At 37.1% G+C, this 27,699-nt stretch overlaps 1 protein-coding gene across 13 annotated transcripts in view; it reads left to right on the top strand.

Annotated features, from left to right (window-relative positions):
• LOC306668201 (uncharacterized protein) overlaps window positions 1-27,699 on the top strand; it is a 528,324-nt gene that overhangs the window by 291,403 nt on the left and 209,222 nt on the right. The window contains exon 3 of one of the 13 annotated variants that reach the window (XR_013765767.1): window positions 12,251-12,354. The exons of the other annotated variants lie outside the window; for them this stretch is intronic. The gene's annotated coding sequence lies outside the window, so the exon portion shown is untranslated. The remainder of the gene's footprint in view (window positions 1-12,250; window positions 12,355-27,699) is intronic. 13 annotated transcript variants of the gene reach the window in all.

The following is a 27,699-nucleotide window of genomic DNA, read 5'->3' as shown; positions in this document are numbered from 1 at the left end:
ACAACACCCTGCCCTAATATTGCTCCAATATGTTGATGACCTCCTCCTAGCGGCTACCTCGGAGGAAGAATGCAAGAAGGGCACAAAGGCCCTCCTACAGACTTTGGGGCAATTAGGATATAGGGCGTCAGCTAAAAAGGCCCAAATATGCCAGAGACAGGTCATTTACCTAGGCTATAAATTGAAAGAGGGACAAAGATGGTTAACCGAGGCTCGCAAGCAGACTATAACCAATATCCCTGCTCCCCGAAGCCCCCGCCAGCTGCGAGAATTCCTGGGGACAGCAGGATTTTGCCGCCTCTGGATCCCAGGGTTTGCAGAAATGGCTGCACTATTGTACCCTTTAACCAAGCAAGGGACAATGTTCAAATGGGAAAAAGGACATCAGGAGGCATTCGAAAATATCAAGAAAGCCCTACTAACATCCCCAGCCCTAGGCCTCCCCGACATTACGAAGCCCTTTGAACTGTTCATAGATGAAAAACAGGGTTATGCAAAAGGAGTCTTAACTCAGAGGCTGGGTCCTTGGAGGCATCCCGTGGCCTACCTATCCAAGAAACTTGACCCAGTCGCATCAGGTTGGCCACCCTGTTTGCAAATGGTAGCGGCCATCGCTGTCCTTGTCAAGGACGCCAGCAAATTGACTCTGGGACAGCCTTTAACCATTTTAACATCCCATGCAGTAGAAGCCTTGGTCAAGCAACCACCGGATCGTTGGCTTTCCAATGCCCACATGACCCATTATCAGGCCATGCTCCTCGACGCAGATCGAGTACAGTTTGGACCTGTGGTTGCCCTCAACCCCGCGACCCTGCTCCCCTTGCCAGAAAAGGCAGATCCGCATGATTGCCTTCAGATCCTTGCGGAAGTGCACGGAACCAGACCGGACCTGACGGACCACCCCCTGCCGGATGCTGACCATACCTGGTACACCGATGGTAGCAGCTTCCTAAGGGATGGAGAACCGACCGCAGGAGCAGCAGTTACCACGGAGGCCAAGGTAATCTGGGCAAAAGCTCTGCCAGCGGGCACCTCCGCACAGAGGGCAGAACTCGTCGCGTTAACCCAGGCGCTTCGGATGGCAGAAGGTAAGAAGCTAAATGTTTACACAGACAGCCGATATGCCTTTGCCACAGCCCACATCCATGGGGAAATCTATCGGAGGCGGGGACTACTAACCTCAGAGGGAAAAGAGATCAAAAATAAGGCTGACATATTAGCCCTGCTTGAAGCCTTGTTCCTATCTCAAAAACTGAGCATTATGTACTGCCCAGGGCACCAAAAGGGCCATCACCCAGAGGCAAAAGGAAATCGCCTAGCGGATACAGCCGCCAAAGAGGCTGCCCTAAACATCACTAATACCACCCAGGCCTTCCCTCTGGCCAACCCAGAAGATACGTTAACACCACCCCAAGGCCCATTACCTTACAGTCAGGAGGACATTAACTTACTAAAGAAAATGGGGGCTACTCATAACCCCAAAGAACAGCATTGGACCTTTCGAGGAAGAACTGTCATGCCAACAGGGTATACTTATGAGCTAATAAGGGATCTGCACAAACTGACCCACCTAGGACCTAAAAAGATGAAAATCCTGTTGGGCCACCAGGAAACCAGCAAATATCTTTTAAACAGAGACCGGATCCTACAAGAAGTAGCTAAAAGTTGCAAGGCCTGCGCACAAGTAAATACAGGCAAAACCAAGCTAAAACCAGGAATCCGAATGAGAGGGCACCGGCCTGGTATACACTGGGAAATTGATTTCACTGAAGTAAAGCCTGGCCTTTATGGATATAAATACCTCCTAGTATTCGTGGACACTTTTTCCGGTTAGGTAGAAGCATTCCCCACCAAACATGAGACAGCTAAAACAGTAACCAAGAAGCTACTAGAGGACATTTTCCCTAGGTACGGGATGCCTCAGGTTCTGGGTGCAGACAATGGGCCTGCCTTCGTCTCCCAGGTAAGTCAGTTGGTGGCCAAACTCTTGGGGATTAATTGGAAATTACATTGTGCATATAGACCCCAAAGTTCAGGACAGGTAGAACGAATGAATAGAACAATTAAGGAGACTTTATCTAAATTAACGCTTGCAACTGGCTCTAGAGACTGGGTACTCCTCTTACCAATGGCCTTATACAGGGCCCGCAATACCCCAGGCCCCCATGGATTAACTCCATTTGAAATCTTGTATGGAGCCCCACCTCCAGCCATTCATTTCTCTGATTTTAACATTACTGACTCTGCTAATAGCCCCTTTCTAAAAGCTCACTTGCAGGCGTTGCAGATCGTGCAGAGAGAGGTCTGGAAGCCACTCACTGCAGCTTACCAGGACCAGCAAGACCAACAGGTGGTGCCACATCCCTTCCAAATAGGAGATGCTGTTTGGGTCCGCAGACATCAGACCAAGAATCTAGAACCCCGATGGAAGGGCCCTTATACCGTCCTCCTAACCACCCCAACAGCACTAAAAGTTGACGGCATTGCAGCCTGGATCCACGCCTCTCACGTTAAAGCCGCTCACGTCACCGAGAAAGCAGATCCAACAACCTCAGAATGGAAAGTGCAGCGAACTCAAAATCCTCTAAAGATAAGACTTACTTGTGGGGCCCCTTAATTATTATTTGGACCTTGCTGGAGCTAGGAACAACTATCCTAGGGAAGAGCCCACATCAGGTGTACACTCTAAAGTGGCAAATCCTATCCCAAAGCGGGGATATTGTCTGGGAAACCCAAGGCAACCATGCGCTTAATACCTGGTGGCCTGTGCTCTACCCTGATTTTTGTCAACTGGCAGCTGGACTAGACACTTGGGATATTCCGACCTCTGATCCCCGTGACTTAAAGAATTACATGGGAGAAAGACCCCAACAGATGACAGCCCCCGGGTGCAGCAGCCCCACCGCCAGGTGCAGATTAGCGCAATCAGATTTTTATGTCTGCCCCAAAGATGGTCGAAACAAGGCCACTGCCCATAAGTGTGGGGGATATGAAGTATACTTTTGTTATGAATGGGGCTGCGAAACCACAGGAGATGCTTACTGGCAACCCTCCTCTTCCTGGAACCTGATTACAGTTAAAAGAAATTATACCAAACCTGACTCTGATGGGCACACCTGCTATTATAAAAGGGGAACTGATAAGGGATATGCCAAGTGGGAAAAACCTTATTCGTTGCCCCTCAAGATCACATTTACATCGAAGGGACGACAGGCCACTGAGTGGCAACGAGGATATACTTGGGGCCTCAGGTGGTATCTTTCAGGGAAGGATAAAGGTGTCACTTTTAAGATTAAATTAGATGTAAAAACACCCATCCTCCCTATAAGACCCAACCCAGTTCTACCCGACCAGAAGCTACCCTCTAGACCAGCCGCTCCCAAGGCTCTTCCAAAAATCCTACTAACCCAGACCACTACCCTAATCCCTCTTACCCCTCTTAACACTAGTACCCAGGTCACAATTCCCCAATACCAGGGAACAGGAGACAGGTTGTTAAACCTAGTTCAAGGAGCCTATTCTGCTCTTAATTATACAGATCCTCTTAGGACTCAAGAATGTTGGCTCTGCCTAGTTACTGAACCGCCTTACTGTGAAGGAGTGGCCGTCATAGGAAATTATACTAACCACACATCCCCGCCTAACAGCTGCACCACTCCCCAACACAAATTGACTCTAGCCGAGGTCTCAGGAACAGGATTATGTTTAGGAAAAGTACCATCATCCCATCGGGCTTTATGTAACATAACCGAAGCGGTATATGCCGGCACCTATTACCTGGCTGCCCCTAATGGAACCCTATGGGCCTGCAACACTGGGCTAACACCCTGTATCTCGGCAGATGTGCTTAATCAAACCCCTGATTTCTGTGTCCTAATAGAACTCTGGCCCAAAGTTACCTACCATGAGCCCGAATATGTCTATAGTCAATACGAGGAACGAACACGGTTCCAGAGGGAACCCGTTTCCCTTACATTGGCTTTACTCCTGGGGGGCATTACCATGGGAGGAATTACTGCCGGTATAGGCACAGGTACCACAGCCCTTATAGAGACTAGACAGTTTCAACAGTTACAGGCGGCCATGCATAGTGACATCAAGGCCCTAGAAGAATCAGTCAGTGCTCTAGAGAAATCCCTCACATCACTCTCGGAAGTAGTTCTACAGAACAGGAGAGGATTAGACTTACTATTCCTAAAAGAAGGGGGACTCTGTGCCGCGTTAAAAGAAGAATGCTGTTTCTATGCGGACCACACCGGTTTAGTGAGGGATAATATGGCCAAACTCAGGGAAAGACTAAATCAGAGGCAAAAGTTATTTGAATCACAACAAGGTTGGTTCGAAGGATGGTTCAGTAAATCCCCATGGTTCACTACCCTAATGTCCTCATTGATTGGACCTATAATTATTCTCCTCTTAATACTCATGTTCGGGCCTTGCATTTTGAATCGTTTGGTACAGTTTATGAAGGACAGGCTATCTGTCATTCAGGCCCTAGCCCTAACCCACAATACCGGAGATTAGAACAACAGGAAACCGAAATTCCATAAACTTAATTTAAGTAGATGATTCTACTCATTGTTAAAAGAAAATGGGGGAATGAAAGACCCCAGCTTGGCCACAGTAACGCCATCTTGCGAACTGTAACGCCATTTCACAAAGACTTTGAAATAAACGAGTAGAGTTCAGAGTAAGGTCAGTACTCCTCCCCCCTGACTTGCCTAACAGGATATCTGGATCTCCCCCCTGACTTGCCTAACAGGATATCTGGATATCTATAGTTGGACATCTGGTACAAAGAAGGAACGGAAAATTCTGGGAAGCACCCTATGCACCACCCTAAACGGAGCCAAGTCAGCTCTTATCTAGTTTATCAGTTTCCACCAGCCCTGCTCCCAATTTTGCCCCTCGCCTCATTTAAACTAGCCAATGAGACCCTTGTAACCATGCTTCTGCTTCTGTCAACTGCTTCTTGCTTCCCCAACCCTATATAAACTGCCTTAAAACAGCCCGGCTCGCTCAGCTACCTGAAGGCTGAAGCGCCCACAGACGTCTGTGTGATCAATAAATAACCTCTTGCTGTTGCAGCCTGTGGTCTTGGGTCGTCCTTCGGGAACGGGGGTCTTTCTGAGAGGAAGATCCTCCGCGGGGGTCTTTCAGTCAAGACTATCAGCAATATATTTTGTTCTATAGTCATTACCAAGTATTCCATTCATTATGGGCTAAATATAAAAAAGTTGAGAAGCAATGAATAGTATTTGCATTATGGTGGCTATTGTTGAATCCTGGCACGAGAAGGTATTAAATTTCCTTCTCTAGAGTTTCAAGTGGATCATTCTTGGCCAGAAGAATAAAACTCTTACTTGCATTAAGAACAAATGGAATTTTTTTTCCTAGAGATCTTCAGTTGCTTCAATTTTTGCCTTACTTTAGTTTGTTTCATATTTGGAAGATTACTGGTTGGTACATTTTCTTAATTTTTGTTTTTATTGTTTATTCATTTTTATGAAGACATAATATTTGTATATCACAATGCACAATACTTAAGTGGTAATTAGCACTTCCATCTCTTCAAATGTTGATCATTTTGTGTGTTGGGAATTTTGTACTCTTCTTTCCTAGTCATTTTGAAATATATCATAGTTTGTTTTAACAAATGGTATACAATTATGCTGTAAAAAGACCAGAACTAATTCTTCTACTCTAACCATGTTTTGGGGTATCCTGTTTAACTTCTTTTCATTCTCCCTGAACTTTCCAGTCTCTAGTGACCACTGTTTCATTCTCCTAAACATTTTAGTTTCCAGGAAAGAGTGAGAACATGTGGCGTTTGTTTTCTGTATCTGATTTATTTTGCTTAACATAATGACATCCAATTCAATTCATTCTGCTGCAAATGACAGGATTTCATTCTTTTTATGGCTGAATAATATTCCAGTGTGTGTGTGTATACTAAATATATATGTGTGTGTGTGTGTGTGTGTGTGTGTGTGTATCGTATTTCCTTTATTCATTTACTGAGGGCAACTAGGCTGATTTCCATATTTTAGCTATAATAGTGTTGTAATAAACATGTGGGAGCAAGTATCTTTTTTCTGTAATGATTTTATCTCTTCTGGATATACATTAAATAGTAGAATTGCTTGATCATATGATAGTTCTATCTTTAGTTTTATGAGGGATATCAATACTGTTTTTAATAATGTCTATACTAATTTACATTACCACTGATAACATTTAAGAGGTCCCCTTTCTCTGCATCTCTACCAGCACTTGTTATTTTTTATTTATTTATTTATTTTGTGTTGCTGTTTTTTTGACAATAGCCATTCAAACTTGGTTGAGAGGATTATGCATTCTGGTTTTGATTTGCATTTCCCTGATCTTTAGCGAGATTGAGCACTTTTCAGTATATTTGTTGGCCATTTGCATGCCTTCTTTAGATCTTTAGACCATTTTTAAAAATTGGATTATTTGGGTTTAAATTTTTTTTTTGGTTCCTTGTATACTCTGGATATTAACCCCTTGTCAGATGAATAGTTTGCTAATATTTTCTCCCATTCTGTAGGCTGTCTCTTAACTCTGCTGATTATTTCTCTTGCAGTGCAGAATCTAACACCTTTGATATAATCCTGTCTATTTTTACTTTTGTTGTCTATGCCTCTGAGGTCTATTTGCAAAATCATTACCTATACCAATATCTTTTTAAAAATTATTTATTTATTTTTAAATTTTTTACAGACTGCATTTTGATTCATTGTCTCAAAATGTTCTCTTCATAATCTCCTGTGGTAATTTCATAGTTTCAGGTAAAATGTAAAATTTAGATGTTTGATCCATTTTCAATTGATTATTGTGTGCAGTGAGAAAAAATGTTCTAGCTTTGTCTGCATATGCAAATCTGATTTTTCTAGTAGCATTAATCGACGAGGTTGTCTTTTCACTATACTTTCATGGTGCTTTTGTCAAAAATGAGCAGGATGTACAAATGTGGATTATTTTGTCATACTGGTCTTTGTGTCTGTGTCTATTTTTTTGTTTTTTGTTTTTGTTTTGTTTTGTTATTCTTTCTAGTACTGGGGATTAAACACAGGAATGCGCAACTACATGCAGCTTGTGTCTGCTTTTAGCAGTAGCATGTTGTTTTGGCTACTGCAACTTTGTAGTATGCTTTGAAGTCAGATATTGTGATGCTTCCAGGTTTAATTGCTTTCCTCTCAGGACTGCTCTGGTTATTCTTTTGTGGATGCATATGAATTTTAGGGTATTTTTTCTATGTCTATAAATAAAGTCATTATTATATTGATGAAAATCACATTGAATCTTTAGATCACTTTGGGTAATATGGTAATTTTCACAATATTATTTCTTCTGATCCACGAGCACAGGATTGTTTTGATTTTTTTGTATCCTCTATAATTTCTTTCATCAGAGTTTTATGAATTTCATTACAGAGATATTTCTCTTCCTTGGTAAATTAATATCTGTATTAGTCAACTATTCTTTGCTGTGACCAAAATATCTGACAAGAACAACTTAGAAGAATAAAACTTTATTTTGCTAATGGTTTTATAGGTTCATGGTCAGCCGACTCCATTGCTTTGAACCTGAAGTTATGGTGGAGCATCATGGTGAAAGGACATGGCAGAAAAAACTGCTCAGCTTATAACAGCTGGAAAGCAGAGAGAAAGGGGTAGAAGCCAGGGACAAGATAGCTAATCCCCAAGTCACACCCCCACTGACCTACTTCCAGTTAGGCCCTACCTACCTATAGTTGCCACCCAGCAGTTCATTCAAATTGTTAACACATCAAATGGATTAATCTAGTGATTAGGTTATAGCTCTTATAATCTAATCATTTCATTTCTTAACATTCCTGAGGGGCACCTCATATCCAAGCCCTAACAACTCCAAAAATTTTACTTTTTATATCTATTGTGGATGGGATTTCTTTCTTCATTTCTTTTTCAGCAAGTTCATTCTCAGTATATAAAAATACTACTGATATTTTGTATGTTGATTTTTGCATACTGAAATTTTACTAAATTTGTCTATTAGCTTTTTGACACAATACTTAAGTTTTTCTATGTTCAAAATCATATCATCTTGCCAGGCGAGGTGGTTCACACCTGTAATTCCAGAGGCTCAGAGATTGAGGTAGAAGGATTGCAAGTTCAAAGCCAGCCTCAACAACTTAGCAAGAAACTTAGCAAGACTCCATCTTAAAATTAAAAACAAACAAACAAACAAACAAACTGGGGGATATGACTCAATGGTTAAGTGCCCCTGAGTTCAATCCTGGTACCAAAAAAAAAAAAAAAATGTCATCTGCAAACATGGATAATTAAACTTTTTTCTTTCCAATTTGGATACTCTTCATTTCTTTTTTCTTGCCTACTTGATCTTGCTAAGGCTTCCCATATTATAATACGAATGATGAACGTGGACATCCTTTTCTTCCTCTGGAACTTAGAGAAAACACTTTAGGGTTTTCCCTGTTTATTATTATGTTGATTGTGAGTTTCTCACATATGGCCATTAGTTTTTTTGAGGTATGTTCCTTCTGTACTTAATTTTTTGAGAGATTTTTATAATAAAAGAACGAAGACTCTTAGGAATGCCTTTTCTGCATCTATTGAGATAATCATATGACTTTCTTCTTTCATCTGTTGATATTTTTTATTGCATTAATTGATTCGCATATGCTGAACCATCCTTGCATTCCTGGGATAAATTCCATGTGATCATGGTGTATAATCTTTTTGCTGAGCTGTTGAATTTGGTTTGCTAGTATTTTATTGAGAATTCTTGCATCTGTGTTCATTAGAAATATGGGTTCATAGATTTCTTTTTCTTTTGTGTCTCTGCCTATTTTGGTATCAGGGTAATGTTGACCTTGTAAAAAGAGTTTGGTAGAGATTTTTCCCATTTCAATTTTTTGGACTAGTTTAAGAAATATTGGAATTAGTTCTTTGAATGTTTTGTAGAATTCATTGGTAAAGCCATCAGGTCCTAGACTTACTTTAGGTGGAAGAATTTTACTGCTTCAATCTTATTACTCATAATCGGTCTGTTCAAATTTTCTATTTCTTCTTGATTCAATCTTAGTATGTTATATATATTCGGAAATTTATTCATTTCTTCTAGATTTGGCCTTTTTCAGCATATAATTGTTCATGTTAGTTTCTTATGATACTTTGTATTTCTATGGTATCTGCTGTAAAGTTTCCTTTTTTAGATGTGAAAAAGACATTACAACTGATTTTATTCATTTGCATCTCTGTTTTTTCATTAATCTAGGTAGAAGTTTGTCAATTTTGTTTATTCCTTCAAAACACCAACTCTTTGTTTCACAGATCTTTTGCATTATATTTTAATTTCAATCTAATTTATTTTTCCTCTTCATTATTTCTTCCCTTTTGCTAATTTGGGGTTTGGTTTGTTGTTACTTTTCTAAGTTCTTAAAATACATTGTAAAGTTGTTTATTCGTGATCTATTTTTGATGTACATATTTATTGATATGAACTTCTGTCTCAGTACTGCTTTTGTCTCCCACAGATTGTGACATATTGTATTGTCATTTTCATTTGTTTCTAGAAACAAATTTCCCTTTTCAGTTCCTCAATTACTTAGTGGTCATTTAGGAGCATGCTGCTTGATTTCCATGTATTTGTGTATATTCTCCATTTCCTCTGGTTTTTGATTTGTAGTTTTATCCTTTTATGGTCTGAGAAGACACAAGGTAAAATTTCAGTTTAAAAATTTTTTTGAGACTTGATTTGTGTCTACGGCCATACCACCCTGAACGCGCCCGATCTCGTCCAAGACTTGATTTGTGGCCTAACATGTGAGATTCTCCATATATTGATGAGATGAAATGCCCTGGAAATGTATGTTAGGTTTATTTGCTTGGGTTTGACTCATGTTTCTTTGTGATTTTTGTTTCTGGATTATCCATTCATTGAGGAAGGTGTGGTATTAAATTCCCCAACTGTTATTGCATTAGAGTCTATCTCTACTTCCAGATGTAATAATATTTGCTTTATATATTTGGGTAATCCCATGTTGGGTGCATCTATATTTACAAATGTTACATCTTCTTACTGAATTGACTCTTTTATCAGTATGTAATGACTTGTCTCTTTTTATAGTTTTTGGATTTAAAGTCTGCTTTATCTGAGTATAGCTACTCTCTCTAGCTTTTGATTTAAATTTGTTTGATACATCTTTTAACAACTCAGCCTACGTATACCTTTGCCAGTGAAGTGAGTTTCTTGTAGTCAGCTTATGGTTGGTTTTTAAAAATCCATTTGGCAAATTTATGTATTTTGATTGGTGAATTTAATCCATTTACATTCAAGGTTATGATTATAGTTAATAGATATGAACTTCCTCCTGTCATTTTATTGTTTTCATTTGTTTTATGTATGCTTTGTTCCTTTCCATCTCTATTATTTTTTTTTTGGTGACTTGTTAGTTTTCTGTCACGCTGTTTTGATTCTCTTTCTTTTTGATGTATTTGTTTTTCCAACAAATTTTGTACATTTGTGTGTTTTCATCATGGAGTCTATCATCCTTTTGTTTCTAGTATAGGACTCCCTGAAGTATTTCTTGTAGGACTGATCTGGTGGTTATGCGTTCCCTCAGCTTGTGCTCATCAGGGAAAGACTTTATTTCTCTTTCATTTCAGAAGGGTATTTTTCCAGATTATAGTGGTCTTGTTTGACAATCTTTTTCTTTCAGGACTTTGAATGTATCATCCCATTCTCTTCTGGTCTATAGAATTTCTGCTGAGAAATCTGCTGTAAGGGCTTTCCCTTAAAGTTGACTTGATATTTTTCTCTTGCTAGTTTTATTTATTTATTTTTATTATTATTATTATTATTTTTTATTGTAAACAAATGGGATACATGTTGTTTCTCTGTTTGTACATGGCGTAAAGGCATACCATTTGTGTAATCATAAATTTACATAGAGTAATGTTGTTCGATTCATTCTGTTATTTTTTTCCCTTCCCCCCACCCCTCCCACCCCTCTTTACCCTCTATACAGTACTTCCTTCCTCCATACTTGCCCCCCTCCGTAACCCTAACTCTAACCCTAACACTAACCCTTCCCTCCCCCCCCCCATTATGTGTCATCCTCCACTTATTAGCAATATCATTCGTCTTTTGGCTTTTTGAGATTGGCTTATCTCACTTAGCATGATATTCTCCAATTTCATCCATTTGCCTGCAAATGCCATAATTTTATCATTCTTTATGGCTGAGTAATATTCCATTGTATATATATACCACAGTTTCTTTATCCACTCATCAATTGAAGGGCATCTAGGTTGGTTCCACAGTCTGGCTATTGTGAATTGAGCAGCTATGAACATTGATGTGGCTGTGTCTCTGTAGTATGCTGATTTTAAGTCCTTTGGGTATAGGCCAAGGAGTGGGATAGCTGGGTCAAATGGCGGGTCCATTCCAAGTTTTCTAAGGAATCTCCACACTGCTTTCCAGAGTGGCTGCACTAATTTGCAGCCCCACCAGCAATGTATGAGTGTACCTTTCTCCCCACATCCTCGCCAACACCTGTTGTTGCTCGTATTCTTGATTATCGCCATTCTAATTGGGGTGAGATGGAATCTTAGGGTGGTTTTGATTTGCATTTCTCTTATTACTAGAGATGTTGAATTCTCTCTTTGTCTTGTACTTTTGACAGTTTAACTATAATATGTGTTGATGAGGTCTCTTTTAGCTGAATATAGAGGGGTTCCTTTGAGGTTCTTGTATCTGAATGACCACTTGTTTTTGAAGATTCAGGAAATGTTTAGCTATTATTTTGTGAAATAGGTTTTCAGTGCCTTTCCTCTTTTCATCACTTTCTGGAATTCCCATAATGTGAATATTTGCTCACTTAACAGTGTCCCATAGTTTTACAGTCTTCCTTTTTCCTTCCTCCTTCCTTCCTTCTTTCCTTCCTTTCTTTCTTGTCTGACTGGGTGAATTAAAAAGAGGTGTTCTCAGGTTCAGAAATTCTTTCTTCTGCTTGTTTTAGTCCATTGTGGAGACTTTCTATTATATTTTTATTTCATTTATTGATGTTTTTAGCTCCACAATTTCTGATGGGTTCATTTTTATGATTTATATCTTCTTATTGAATTCTCAGCCGGAGTCGTTTTGCTTACTTGTTTATATTGTATGTCTGTATTCTCTGGCATCTCATTGACTTTTCTTAGGATCATTTTGAGTTATTTTTTAGGTACTTCAAAGATTTCTTCAGTTGGGATCTGTTCCTGGAGAATTGCTTTCTCTTCTGTTTCCCTCCATGTTTCTTGTGTCCCTACATTAATGTTTGCACATCAGGTAAGAACCACCTCTTCTAATTTCATGGAGTAGCTTTTATAGGAAAAGACTCTTTAATTTAGATGGGATATAGAGTGTTATTTGGATAGATTCTTTGGCTTGGGTTATAGATGAGCTCAAAAGTGTAGGCTCCCTGGGATTCCTTTGGCTTTGATTGATGCCACCAATGCCTCAATAGTCTAAATTGCAATGGTGTATGAAAGTAGTTTTATGACTTTGCAGTGGACGTAGGCTTCCAAAGGTATGTATCCTCAGTCTCCACAGCACTGATCCCACTTGGGTTTGTGGCAGCTCTTGCCACAGTCTTTGTGGTGTGAGATGTGAAGAGCTCTGTCCCCAGATCTTTTATTATGAACACAGGTGACACTAAGTGTTGTGGCACCAGCAACCACAGTCCTTGAACCACACGTGACAAGAGAATTTCCTCCAGGATCTTCAGTATAAAAATGGGGCATGCTTTTGTACCAGTAATCATAGTTCTGGAGATACAGGATGAGATAAGATTTTCCTCAGATCTGATGGAATGAACACAGGTGATCCTGGGTTCTTTGGCACTAGTAATGGATGACTCAAAGGTTGTGGGATGGCAAGAGGACATTCCCTAGGTCCAATGGAATAGTTGTGGATGGTGTTTAGGTTTGTAGCACTGGATAGCATAGGACCAAGATGGTACCTTCTCTAGGTTCCAAGAAATAAGCACAATTAATGCCAGGGCTTTTGGTACCAACAGCTGAATACACAAGTCCATGGATTATGGAGGAGAACTTCTCTAGGTCCCATGTCTTGATTGCAGTTGACACTGGAACTTTGCATCAGTGACTGCAGTCTCTAGGTTATGGGCTGTGGAGGGGAACTTCTATAAGTAACTTTCAGGCATGCACGGGTTATGCGGGGTTTGGGATGCTATTTAATTTTATTTTTATTTAGTTTATAACTACTCATAGCACATGTAAGAAATGTGTACATACTTCCTTCTTGTTGAAGACTTCAGATCAATGAAAAAGATAGGCCCAGTATAGTATTTATAAAACTTAGTATTTGTAAAACTCCTATGTAAATTGCTATTGAAATGTAAAGTATTATTGTTTTATAAGAAAGGGCAATAGGAGGAGCAATAGTTAAAGTACAAATCATTTTAGGCAAGTTTAGCAAGGGTGAACACTGATGTAGAGAGTAGCTGAGACTGGAAAGTTATCCATGTACACTTGATAGCCCAATGAGGTGGTAGTTGCCAAAGAGCTACATCTCCATACAGGGAATAATTAAAATGCTTCTCTACTATTTCCCCAAAGCATCTACTCTCTTTTAAGGAACTGAAACTTTAGCTGTTATATATTTTTAAATGTTTTGCTGAATTTTGAACTGGACTGGTATCTTTTATAGCACAAATATCAATTTCTTTAATGCAACTCCAGAAGGTGAAAAAACTGAATTGTCTATAAATTGATGGAGGTTTGTGATTCTAAGATTTATAGTATCTTCTAGTTAGTCATTTATTGGGCAAGTAATTTAAATCCAATTTTGGTTTCTTCTTCTGTAAAACTGGCTAAAGTTACTGACTTGCCTCACAAAGACATTACTTTTCTCTAGTGATGGGTGACAATGTCCAGGTGGATAGATGAGGTATTCAGATCAAAATTCAAGGAATTCTGGCTACTACATCTGTGGTGCCAAGGATACTTTTCCTTTCATTTTTTTGTGTGCAGTGAATTTTATATTCATAACATTACAATAAGAAGTATAATTTTTCATTTAGGGAGAATTCAGAAATTTAAGTGTTAAACCTTCTTAAGCAGCATAAATTATCCAGTTTACTTAAATAAATATCAGATCATGATACCACCCCTTGGACTATACATTACTTTCATATCATTCTTTTCTGCCTTCAAATTCTGAACCATGTGGGACACTGAAATATGAATGTTCTAATAATGTTCTAACATGCTAAATGAAGCTTTTCCTAAGTATTGGTCTTCTAAAAACTCTACTTAGGGGCTAGAGTTGAGGCTCAGTGATAAAGTACTTGCCTAGCATGTGTGAGGCACTGGGTTCAATTCTCAGCACCACGTAAAAATAAACAAATAAAAATAAAGATTCATCTACAACATAGATATGTATGTATATATATAGCCCCTCTTGATAGGAATGGGTAGGAATGGGTAGAAAAGATATTCTTTCAGATCCACATTATTTTTATTTATTGAACAATACAAAAATCTCACCTTAATTTAATTTAATTGATTAAATTTAATTCCTTGAAATCCTCAGTCTCCAAAACTTTTCTGAATTTGCAAACTTCACTAACCCTTTCTCCTTATAGTTGTCATGGAAATGAAGAATCTCAAGAGGGCAAATTTAAATGATTCGAAGAAGATTTGACATTTCTGAAGACTCACACTGTATCTTTCCAGTTGACTCTAAGAGTAGGCCTTATTAGGAGTATGGGGTGGGATTTTGATGTTTAAATTCTATCACCCACTCCTATTCTGCCCGTGACATGTAGGCCATGACATGATGGCAATAACCAAGAGGGAAGTGAAATGCAATTTTTATTAATAGCTAGAATGTGCTCATTACATCCAAGTGCAGGTCTTCTCTAATAAATGAAGCTGCAGCAGGAGTCAGACTTTGCAACCCTTATAAGTAGAGATTCCATTCCACAGACTCTAGAATGTTTGGAATGAAAGTCCGATCCCTGCTGTCTCAAGTTGAGTTCTTCAGGAAGCATTCTCCAGGTCCAAGTGTAGTGTGCAGAAGGTTTATTGAGTGCCCAGGGAATCCACACTAGAGGAAGGGAAAGCAAGGAAGCAAGAGTGGACAGAGGAGAAGTCAAGCTGTGGTGATGGCCCAATGACATCCTTGGCTGACTCCATGGAGAGTTCTAGAGATGAAATGAACCTTCAGTGTTTCCTGAGGTGGGACTGAGCTTGCCAGACTTTTCTATTTCTGTATCAATCGGTTTTTGGGTGTGGGCTGCCCTGGAAAGGTGGGTTCTGGGGATAGTCTCTATAACTAAGGCAGCCCCCAAAGCAGCAAAAATTGAAGGCCATTTGCTGACAGCAATCACAGAAATTGCTTTCCTTTATTGAAGTAGCATCTGAGCAGTGCATCCCAGTGCCCACCACACCAACCAAATGCTCTTATCAACAGTTCACAGGGGAAAAGCTGACTGCACTGCTTCTTGGAGGTTGTACTTACAACAACAAGAAGAATCCTATTCCTTGAGTACAGGAAGAGAAAAAGAGAGAATGGAGCCAGAATCTGTTTTAAGTCACCATGAAGGTGACTACTACTGAAATGTGGCTGCTCTGTACCCCAAATTATAAACAATGTGATGAGCCACTCTTGCTGTCAGGGGAGCAGCGGTTTGGGAGTGAAAAGATTGGTCTGAAGAGTTTAGTTTCATGTGCTTTCTTCTATAAACTGAGGCAAGATAATGAGAGGAGAAAAGAAAGTACCTAAGAAACCTGTCTACCTGGTCCCCATTACATCCTGACTTTATGTACTCTTTCTGTTTGTGTGGCCTTATTAAAACTGAAAGTCAATTATTCTGAAACTTACAATGCATTTTCTACACAAATACTTTATAGGTTTTTCCCAATGTGGCATTTCAGAGGATGCCAGGGTCTTAATGGGTGGCGTCCACCTTTAATAAATTCAAGTGGAGATTACAATGGACTTTTTAACTAAGGCTTATGTTTAAGTTTGTCGTTATTGTTTTGCTTGTTTTTCTCATTAAAAAAAAGACTTACGCCTTTGAGCTAGTGAATACTCAAATGTGGTGCTATTAAAAATATTGTACTTCAGGTTATGGGTAGTAAACCCATATGAATCCTTTTTTTTTTTTCTTCTTCTTTTTTTATTTTTATATTTTTGGAGTTAGCAGTTGTACTTTGCCCTTTGCTGCAGGGATTATTAAGTTTCCATTTAAGTAGCGTCTGCAATAATGGAAAGGCACATTGAAAGAATTTTTAAAATGTCATTATATACATCCAGCCAAATTTAGTCTTCAAATATTACCCCTGGAATATAGGCCTCACTCTCTTCAGGCCAAATCTGAACCACTGAATGTTTTTAGGAGTAACTGTGCATGAAAGTAGAGGCTTTTTCTTTAATGTGCTGGTGTTGATATTTATCTGCACCAGGCATATAACTATGAGTAGTTAAAAACTATTTGATTTCCAACAACTATTAATGACATAAAGAAATGTCATTTTTATTTATGTGTATGCATAATAGACATGATATAGGCCTTCAATATCATTTTTTAATGGTTAAGAGCTATGACTTGGTCAGATTGTCCTTTTCTGTCATGTCAAATCAAATGTTCATCTTGAACACCAAGTATGAGAATAACAAACTGAGCTTGTCATTAGTAGATTAGTCGCTGCTACAAAGCCTTGTGTTCAGGATGAATTCTTTTTTACTTGCCTGAAAAGTGTTTCTCTTGGAGAGCAATTACATCTGATTGACATGTTTTCATGTGCCTCCAGCCCTGGTGCATTTTTTCTTTGGTACACTAAGCAGGCCTAGATCAAGGACTGTTATTTTATTTTTTGCTCTTCTTGTTTTACTGCTATTAACTAAAATCAGGATACCAGAGGTACAAGAGAAAAAGTTAGAAACCTTGTAAAGTACAACTTAAAACAAATTATAAAATATGTATAAAGAGGTGTGATTTTGTTCTGGAAGGTCACTAGACTCTATCCGAGCTAGAATTGCTAAAAGTCAATTGAAAGGCAAGAACATAACAGAGTTGGGCATGTTAATATAAGGAGCAATTTGTATTTTCTGTGCAAATGTAGGTAATACTTTATTTCTTTAAAATATTCAGAGTGTGGTGCTAATAGAAAAAATGAAGGGCTAGAAACATATGTTCTTCTCTCAGATTTATTGCTAAGTTGCATATAATTTTGAACAAGGAACTTAACTTTTTGAAATTTCTTTTTTTTTAACATAAAAGAATAATGTTTATAGATTCTTCAAACACTTCATGATGAACAATGTTAGCAATTTCTCTGGTACAAACTTCTGACACAGAGAAGTAGAAGATAAACGTGGGCAGTACTGTTGTAATTATCATTCAGCCAATAACTTTATTTCTAACTCCGACTCACAAAAGTTGGTACTCCAACTATGTCCACATTGTCTTTTCTTTCAGATTATAGTCTTTTTGGGGGCAGGAACAATGTCTTATGTGCATTCATAACTTTAGTGATGTCTCTTTAACTTCCTAAAATATCAGTGCTCAAAGATACTTGACAAAAGAATAAATGAATAAAAATGAATAATGTCTATTATGAATTATGACTCCCCACAATGAGCCAGTTCTTGTCTTTGAACACTTGGTTGCATTCAATCAATATTTCAGAATAAGTAACTTAGATTTTTTTGTTTGTGACTCTGGATAGTTGTAGTATTCAGCATATTAGATAGCTCATGGTATATCAGTCTTAGTTCATCTTTTAAGGGTGATTCACAGATGAAAATATTCTGACCTAAGAAAGAAAACCATTTACTGCATTTCACACTATTTAAGTTCTCTGACTTCTCTCTTCTTTGCAACCTGATTTTTTATATTGAGGATTATAATGGATGCAGATGATTTAAATGTCAAACATTAAAAACATCATAATATTGGCATGTATGCTTCTCAAATATAAAGTGTTTGTATTCTACCTTACATGATAAAATGTAATATAAACCCAAGTGCAAGTCAATGTTCAAGGTACTACAAGGCGTATGTGTGTCTTCTTACCTTTGAAGAGCTCCAACCCAGAGAGAGACATCCAGTCACAGGGAGAGCTTGTGAGCTACAAGCCCTGCAGAGGCACCCTGGGAACTTATAACCTGAGCAACACTGCCTGTAGTTATAAATTCTGCACCTTTGCTTCCTATCTTGAGTTAACTTTTTTTTCCCTAGCTCAAACTGCAGTTCTTAGCCATGGTAACCCAGGATAATGCTTGTGATAGAAATCTCTCATGGTTTGATAAAGAAGTGATTTTGCAGTTGACTTAAGAGGACAAGGCTAACATACATGTGTTTTGGGTGTAGTTACCGTACAGAACTCCAGATGTCTAAATGGATTTGTGTTGTGTGTCTATGCTAATATGTCTCTGCAGGGTTAATTTAAGAATACTGACTTCTTTTTCTGTTGCTCAAATTAAATGTAAGAGTGATTAGCAGATATCTGGATTGATTAATGTTTCAGTGTTTTTGTCACTTCTTTGGGGAGAGCAGAATGTTGCAGTGTAGCACGGAGCACTGGGAAATTGTGATGAATAGTTTTGACTTCTAAATTACCTTTACAAACTTTACCCTACTTTGAATTTCCTTTTAACAGAAAGTTTAGGATTTCATAGTCAGGGTGGCCTTTTATAACAGGATATCTCCCTTCCCACATTTAACAAGCATATATGGAATTTCTACTATATACACAACTATTTATAAACCTTGAAATTGTAGGCAATAAAAGGTATGGACTTGAGGAGCAACTGGATTTATGGGGAGACACGTTCGTTCTCTTAAGGAGCTCATGGTCTGACAGGGAAGGTAAATAATTTCCAATAACTATGCCCACTATAACTCTGAATATGTGAAGCACATTGACCTAGGAACCAAGTGCTGTGAAGGAGCAGAGTATAAGCTCTGTGAAGGCAGAAATGATTCTATCCTGTCTTCTGTTTTTGTCCCCATTGTCTGAAACAGAGCAGATCCCCAACAGATGTGTTGATTTTATGGTTAATTCTACCTGGGGTTTTATAGAGGAATAACATTTGAACTAAGCTTTAAAGAGTAAGTAAGATTTTCTTTATCAAGAATAGAGAATGTTTCAGGAAGATACAGCAGCAGAAACGGAAGCATGTGTTTGGGTGGCTGCATGTCAGCCAAGGTAGCTACAGCACAGGGCTGCTCCCAGCAGGCCCAGTGGTGAGATGCAGGGCAGTGGCTGTTAACACAGAGAGCAACTGGAGGCTGGCTGCCTTTCCTGCTTCTTCCTTATTTTTGAAATTTCTTATGTCCTCAAGATTTCTTGATGTAGACGAATACCATGTGAGTAACTCCACAAACAAGATGTAGAGTCACTCCACAGCACATTTTAAAGTATTTTGTTTAAAGTGTTTTCCTATTAGTTTTCTGTCCATTTCAGTTCAGGATTGTAGATTATATGATGTATGGCTCACTGTGCATGCTTCGTTTTGCCAGGACATTTTTGAATAATTTAGTCAACATTTTTAAAATGTGCATTTTTTGTTTCTCCTGCAAGGAGTAGAAGATGGGGTACTACTGGGTCATATTTCAGCATGACGACACTGCTGGGATTCCCCACTCCCCTGGCTGCCTTGTCCAGGTGCTCTTCACGTGCCTCTTCCTCTGCCTTGTCCTGCCTGGGTCTTGCAGCATTGTACTTCAGTCTCTTGGGCGTGGCCTCCAGGCTCCTATTTAGCCTAGGGAAAGTGCTTAGATCTGTGGGAACTTGTGAAAACAGACATTAGTCCTCTGAGTTGATGCATTTTCTACTAACATTTCCCCCTAAATTTTCAGTCTTTGAATCTGCTTTTTTTTTTTTTAATTTTTCTGAAACACTTTTCCTCTTCAGTTATTAAGTAGCTAAATCTGCTTTACTTTGCTATAGTTTTAGCTTTCTCCCTCCCTCCCTTCCTTCCTATAATTCTCACAATTTACAAATGTCTTCTACTATTCTTCCTCTCTTTCTTGATCCTTTTTCCTCTTCCACTTAGTTTGCTTTAGAAAATTATTCTTTAGAGGCTTAAAGTAGACTAATTTTTTATTTCTCTTCTAAGTAAACAATGATTATTTTTCCAGAAAATTCTACCTTTCAGGAAAGGTCATTCAGGTCTACCCAAATACTGACTGTATTTGTGGAAGGGGCTGCATTTTGATTGATTTTCTTTTTCTTATATTTACCAACAAAGTCTAATTATTTTGCTTCATGTTTTATACTTTCAAATGAATTTTAAGATTATTGGGTCAATTTCAGAGAAATTTCATTGGAATTTTACTTAAAATTTTAAAAAATGCTCTCAAAAGAAGAAATGCGTATGGCTAATGTATGAAAAAACGCTGTGTTATTAGCCATCAGGAAAATGTAAATTGAAACTACAATAAGCTATTGTCTCACTGCAGTTATTATAAAAATATAACAAATGCTGGTGAGGATTTGGAGAAATAGACACTGCACCTACATTGTTGGTAGGAACATACACTAGTATAGTCACTATGGAGAACCTTACGGAGGTTCCTCAAAAAACTAAAAATATTTCTGCCATATGATCCAGTTATCCCACTTCTAGGTACATAGCCAAAGGAAATGAAATCAGCATGCCAAAGAATGCCCAGCACTATTCACATTAGCTAAGATATAAAATCAACCTAAGGACCCATCAGTGAATGAATGCATAAAGAACATGTGGTATGTATACATATGAATATTACTTAGCCATCAAGAAGAAATAGAATTCTGTGACTTGTACCAAACTGGGGGAACTGCATAGCATTATGTTAAGTGAAATAAACCAGACATAGAAAGATCTCATGTTCTCTCTCATATGTGGAAGTTAAAGAATAAAATGAAACAAATCAAGTTTACCTGAATGTAGAGCAGTGATTAATAGAAGTTGGCAAGGGGGGGGGGGGAAACCAGTGCACACTGCGTGTACTGAAGCCTCACACTGAACCCCATGAATGTGTACAGTTAATACATGTTAATCAAAATAAAATAAAACAATTGAGAGGAAAACATATTTTATAAAAACTGGTCTTCCCACTCGAGAAAACATTAGGCTTTTTCCTTTATTCATTTTTTTCCTTTTATATTTCTCAGTGAAATATTGTACTTATATTCTCATCATATGAGACATTATTTCCTGTTAATAGTTTAAATTTTACTTCATGATTATAAATAACATCTCTTTATGGATTAATTTTTTCTATCACATTGTTATTTGGCATGGAAGAATATTTATCTTTTGTCTTGTTTATTATCCCAGTTTTAATCAATTCTAATAGCTTTTCATATGATTTCTTTCATTTTTTATGTTCTAAAACCAAATTTCCTCTAAATTATCACATTCCATCTCTTCTTTCCTAATGTTTATAATTTTGTTTGTGTTTTATGCATTAAGAACTCTTGAGATAATATTACATGAATAACAGGTGCCCAGCATAAGAACTTGGTAAATGTCAGGTAATGTTGTTATGAATAATATCAATACCAAACAAATAGTAATCTAAATTATTTGTATTTTAATAATCTTTTGAGAGTTATCTATTTTGTCACTATAAGCAAAATGTTGGCTCACAGTTTGAACTAAGTATCTTTAAGATACAAAAATGTGCTACTGTTGACATGATTATCTTTTAAATTTATTTGATCGAAATATAAGTCTATTAATAATATAATCAGTAGACTTTTATAATTTTATGCCCTTTCTGAGTATAAAATACTATTTGATTAGAAGTACAAGATTAACTTTTACTATATTATTGAGCTATTTTCTGACATTTTATTAAGTATTTTCATATATATTGACATTTTAATGGCAATTTTTTCAGTATTTCAGGTAGATGTGTAAAAATTAAGGTATAATTCTTAGAATTACCTGGATGATTTTTAATGTTTTTCTATTTTCTGTTCCTTGAAAGTTTGAAGGAATTTGAAGGCATTTATTAATAAATTCATTATGGCACTGAGTTTCTTTCTAGAAGAATGATGTAACTTTTGGATAATTTCTCAACTTATTTTACTTTTTAACCTCTTTTGCTAATTTTGATATATTTTCATTTACACAAAGCATTAAATTCATGATATTTGAAATTTTCTAATATACAACCATGTCGAACTCTAACATTTTCTGTTATTTTCCACTTCTAATTTAAAAAATTGTGTGTGAACTTTTTTTACCCTTTTGTCTTGGTTAGAATTTCAGTTGTATATATTCACTCAGCATTTTTACTCTGCTTTTTTATGTATGATAGTTTTTATTAAGTCATTTTTGGATAAAGTTTTTGCAACATGTTTATAAGACTGTGTTGAAACAACTCAAAAACAATTCACGAAGCTCTCCCTATTTATTAACCTGTTAGTCACCAGTATCAGAGTCTTTTCAAATACTCAGGTGGACTGGTTATTTTACAATGAAATTAACTTATTCCTATCAGTACTGCCTGGATATTTCTGAACTGGCAATTTCAGCCCATGCCTACAAATGTAACCCAATCAGATCTTTATGGCACCATTAGCCTGTAATACTCTAGTTCTTATGATTAATGTGCAGGCCTAGACCTCATAAAACTCTATATTTTAATTCATCTTAAGACACCTTCCCTAACAAGCACTTGGTATGCCTTAAGATAGCTTTCCTAATAAGCCTGTGCTTTTGGATGCTATCCTCATTCTTTAAAATGCAATGAGTGCAGCAGTTAATTAACTTATTATAATGCCATAAATCCCAGCTCTAGCCATGACCACTGACTCCTCCCCCACCTTTACCAAGAACATTTTCATTTATGATGAATTATCCCCTGGGTACTTGATGCAGAGGTGGGTGACCATGCAGAACTCAGGGTCAGACACAATAACACAATCCATACTGCTGGGTAATGACAACCTTCTCCTCCTACCACTTGCCTTCCTGCGCTTGGGCGCCTTTATGCTTCACTGATATCAGCAGCTATTGATGACAAAATGAGGGGTTCTTTCTCCTCCAGATTTCAATTCTCTGGAAAGTATATTTAGGATGATTGGTATGTGGGTAGATGTACAGAGTTAGAGCCCTGTTTCCTGTTGTAATTAAACTGCTGAGCCCCAATAACTTTTACAGTTATTAATTTTTGAGATGCTTTTTACATAGAGTGAATGCAATTAGGAGCTGTTCTGGATGCCACTTTCATTTTTGATTTTCTTCTTAATCTTGCCTCTCTAAAATTTTAAATATTTACTTTTGTTGATTGATGGCTACTGACAGAAGTTTGGACTGCTACACATATTTCTTTTTTTGTGACTCTTTATAAAATTGCTTATTTTATAATATATAATTCATTTGGTTCACTTTTGGTAACCTGAATCTTTAAGGGTATCCATTCATTATGGGTTAAATGTTGTGTCCCCCAAAATATATGTTGCAGTCCAATGCCTGTACTTCAGACTGTAACCTTATTTGGAAACAGGGTGAGGATGTAATTAATAAGATGACACCATAATACACTTCTAATTGGTATTAAACTGTTTAATACTAATTGAGCACCTTCACAGTTTGTGCATGACCTTGAGCAAGTCACTGCACCTCTTTGAACTTAAGTTTCTCCTCCATAAAATTAGGATACCGGTAATATTTGGAAGAGAAGTGATAATGTTTGTAATGTAGTTAACTGAGTGTGATCACTAAATTGTTTTTGTCCCCCCTTCAATTTCTAAGGCCTTTATAGATTCAAATGTAATAAAGGAGGTAAATTTGGTACCCCTCCCCATTATCTTCTACACAAAATGATTGCAGTTTTACACAATTATTGTTAAGTTTTTAAAATTGATTCTTCTTAGTTATACATGAAAGTAGAATCCATTTTGATAAAAATCATACAAGCATGGGATATACCTTTTTCTAATTAGGACCCCATTCTTGTGTCCTAATTATTCTTGTGTCCTTGGGATTCACTTAGGTATTTTCATATATGTATACAGAAAAATTATGTTATATTTATTCTACTGTCTTTCCTATTCCTATCCTCCCTCCCTTTCTTTTGTTCCCCTTCATCTAATCTACTGAATTTCTCTTTTTTCCCCCTCCCTGCCTTTATTGTGATTTAGCTTCCACACATCAGTGAAAACATTTGACCTTTGGTTTCTTGGGATTGGCTTATTTCACTTAGCATGATAGTCTCTAGATCCACCTATTAACTGAAAATGTCATAAGGTCATTCATCTTTGTGACTGAGTAATAGTCCATTGTGTATAGATACCACAATTTCTTTATCCATTCATCTGTTGATGGGCATTTAGGTTGGTTCCATAGCTTAGTTATTGTGAATTGTGCTGCTATAAACATTGTAGTGGCTGAGTCACTGTAGTATGCTGATTTTTAAATCCTTTAGACATATGTCTAGGAGTGGAATAACTGGATCTAATGGTGGTTACATTCCTAATTTTTTAAGGGATCTTCATACTGCTTTCCAGAGTGGTTGCACCAATTTGCAGTCCCACCAGCAGTGTATGAGCATTCCCTTTCCCCCCACATCCTTGACAATATTTGTTGTTACTTGTATTCTTTTTTAAATCATTTATTTATTTTTAAACTTTTTACAGACAGCATTTTGATTCATTGTACACAAATGAGGTATACATCATTTCATTTCCATGGTTGTACACGATGTAGATTCATACCGTTCGTGTAATCATACATGTACACAGGGTAATGATGTCTGTCTCATTCCACCATTTTTCATATCCCCCTTCCTCTCATTTCCTTCTACATAATCCAAAGTTCCTCCATTCTTCTCACTCCCCACCCTCCGACCCCCATTATTTATCATTCTCCACTTATCAGGGAAAACATTTGGCCTTTGGTTTTTTGGGATTGGCTTATTTCACTTAGCATGATATTCTCCAATTCCATCCATTTATTTGCAAATGCCATAATATTAACAATCAAGAAAGTGAAGAGAGAGCCTACAGAGTGGAAGAAAAATCTTTTCCACAGGCACTTCAGATAGAGCACTTATCTTCAAAATTTATAAAGAACCTACACCAAAAATACAAAGAACCTAATCAATAAATGGGCCAAGGAATTGGACAGACACTTTACAGAAGAAGACATACAGGCGATTAATAAATATATGAAAAAGTGTTCAACATCTCTAATAATTAAAGAAATGCAAATTAAAACAACTCTAGGATTTCATCTTACTCCAATTAGAATGGTTATTATCAAGAACACAAACAATCATAGATGTTGGTGTGAATGTGGAGAAAAAGGAACACTTTTACATTGTATTCTTGATAAGAGTTATTCTGACTGGAGTGAGATGAAATCTCAGTGGAGTTTTATTTTGCATTTCTCTAATTGCTAGAGATGTTAAACATTTTTTCATATATTTATTGATCATTTAAATTTCTTTTGAGAATGATTTGGTTAGTTCTTTTGTCATTTATTGATTGGGTTATTTGTTTTTTGGTGTTAAGCTTTTTGAATTCTTTGTATATCCTGGAAATTAACACCCTCTCCGAGGTACAGGTCTCAATGATTTTCTCCCATTCTGTAGGTTTTCTCTTAACACTCTTGATTGTTTCTTTTGCTATGAAGAGGCTGTATAACTTGATGCCATCCCATTTATTGATTTTTAAAATTTTATTTCTTATGCATTAGGAGTCTTGTTCAGGATGTCAGTTTCTATGTCAATATGTTGAAGTGTTGGGCCTACACTTTCTTCTAATATGTGCAGTGCTTTTCATCTAGTTCCTAGGTCTTTGATCCTCTTAAAGTTGATTATTATGCAGGGTGAAATATACAGGTTAACTTTCTTCCTATTACATATGGATTTCCAGTTTTCCCAGCACCATTTGTTGAAGAGGTATCTTTTCTCCAATGTGTGTTTTCAGTGACTTTGTCTAGTGTAAGGTAACTGTATTTATGTGGGTTTGTCTCTGTCTCTTCTATTCTGCTCCATTGGTCTTTTTGCCTGTTTTGGTTTCAATACCATGCTGTTTTTGTTACTATTGCTCTGTAGTATAATTTATGATCTGATACTGTGATGCTTCTTGCTTTTTATTTCTTGCTAGGGATTGCTTTAGCTATTTTGGGCCTCTTATTTTTCCAAATGAATTTCATGTCATCTTTTTCTGTTTCTATGAAGAATGTCATTGGTATTTTGATAGAAATTGCACTGAATTTGTATACTGCTTTTGGTAGTATGTCCATTTTGACAATATTGATCCTCTCTATCCAAGAACATGGAAAGTCTTTCCATCTTCTAAAGTCTTCCTTAATTTCTCGCTTCAGTGTCCTATAGTTTTCATTGCAGAGATCCCACACCTCTTTTGTTAGATTTATTTCTACATATTTTTTGAGGCTATTGTGAATGGAATGGTTTTTCTAATTTCTCCTTCAGCTGATTCATTAGTGGAGTACAGGAATGCAATTGATTCATGGGTGTTAATTTATATATTCTGCTACTTTGCTGAATTCATTTATGAGTTCTAGAAATTTACTGGTGGAGTTTTCTTGGATCTTTTAAGTATAGAATCATTTTGTCAGTAAACAGAGATAGTTTGAGCTCTTCTTTTCCTATTCATATCCCTTTAATTTCTTTCTTTTGTCTAATTGCTCTGGCTAGTGTTTCAAGGACTATGTTGACTAGAAGTGGTGAAAGTGGGCATCCTTGTCTTGTTCCTTTTTTTTTTTTTTTTTAGAGGGAATTCTTTCAGTTTTTCTTCAATTAGAATGATATTGGCCTTAGGTTTATCATATATCAAAAACCTACCAACAAAGAAAGGTCCAGGACCAGATGGAGTCTCAGCTGAGTTTTACCAGGCCTTTAAAGAAGAAAACACACCAATCCTCCTCAAATTATTCCATGAAATGGAAAAGGAGTAAACTTTTCCAAACTCATTCTGTGACTTAGTATCATCCTGGTACCAAAAGAAAACTTCAGACCAATATCCCCGATGAACATAGATGCAAAACTTCTTAATAAAATACTAGCAAATCACATACAGAACCACATTAAAATGATAGTGCACCATGATGGGGTGGATTTTATCCCAGGGATGGAAGGTTGGTTCAACATATGAAAATCAATAAATATAATAGACTTAAAGGCAAGAAATGAAAGATTATCTCAGTAGATGCAGAAAAAGCATTTGACACACTGTAGCAACTATTCATGTTTAGAACACTGGAAAAACTAGTGGTAGAAGGAACTTACCCTAACATTGTAAAAGTTATATGTGACAATTGAAGGCCAACATCATTCTAAACAGAGTTCTGATGTTCTCTTTCCCATCATGATTGCTCAGCTTGATTATACCCCTATTCAGACCACCTTTTGCTTATTTAGAAGTTTAACAAGTTATAAGTCTATTTTGAATATCAAAACTGTCATATGAGAAGTCTCAATAATAAGAGGTTAAATAATTTTCTCATTCAAGGTCACAGTGTTGAGTGACCAATGCTTGATTTCCAATCCTAGGCTTTCCAGCTGTCTTCTGCCCAATATCATAGAGTGCTGAAAGTGGGAAGGTCCTCTAAAATTATTGCTTTTCAGCATAAAATATACGTGACTTCACAGTTATTCACATTTCATATCTATATTGTTAATAGTTTAATGTA

This window comes from Sciurus vulgaris, assembly GCF_902686455.1.
Source record: "Sciurus vulgaris genome assembly, chromosome: 1".
Taxonomy (NCBI): Eukaryota; Metazoa; Chordata; class Mammalia; order Rodentia; family Sciuridae; genus Sciurus; species Sciurus vulgaris.
Note: the sequence above shows the minus strand (reverse complement) of the source record. Positions and strands in the feature narration are given on the sequence as shown.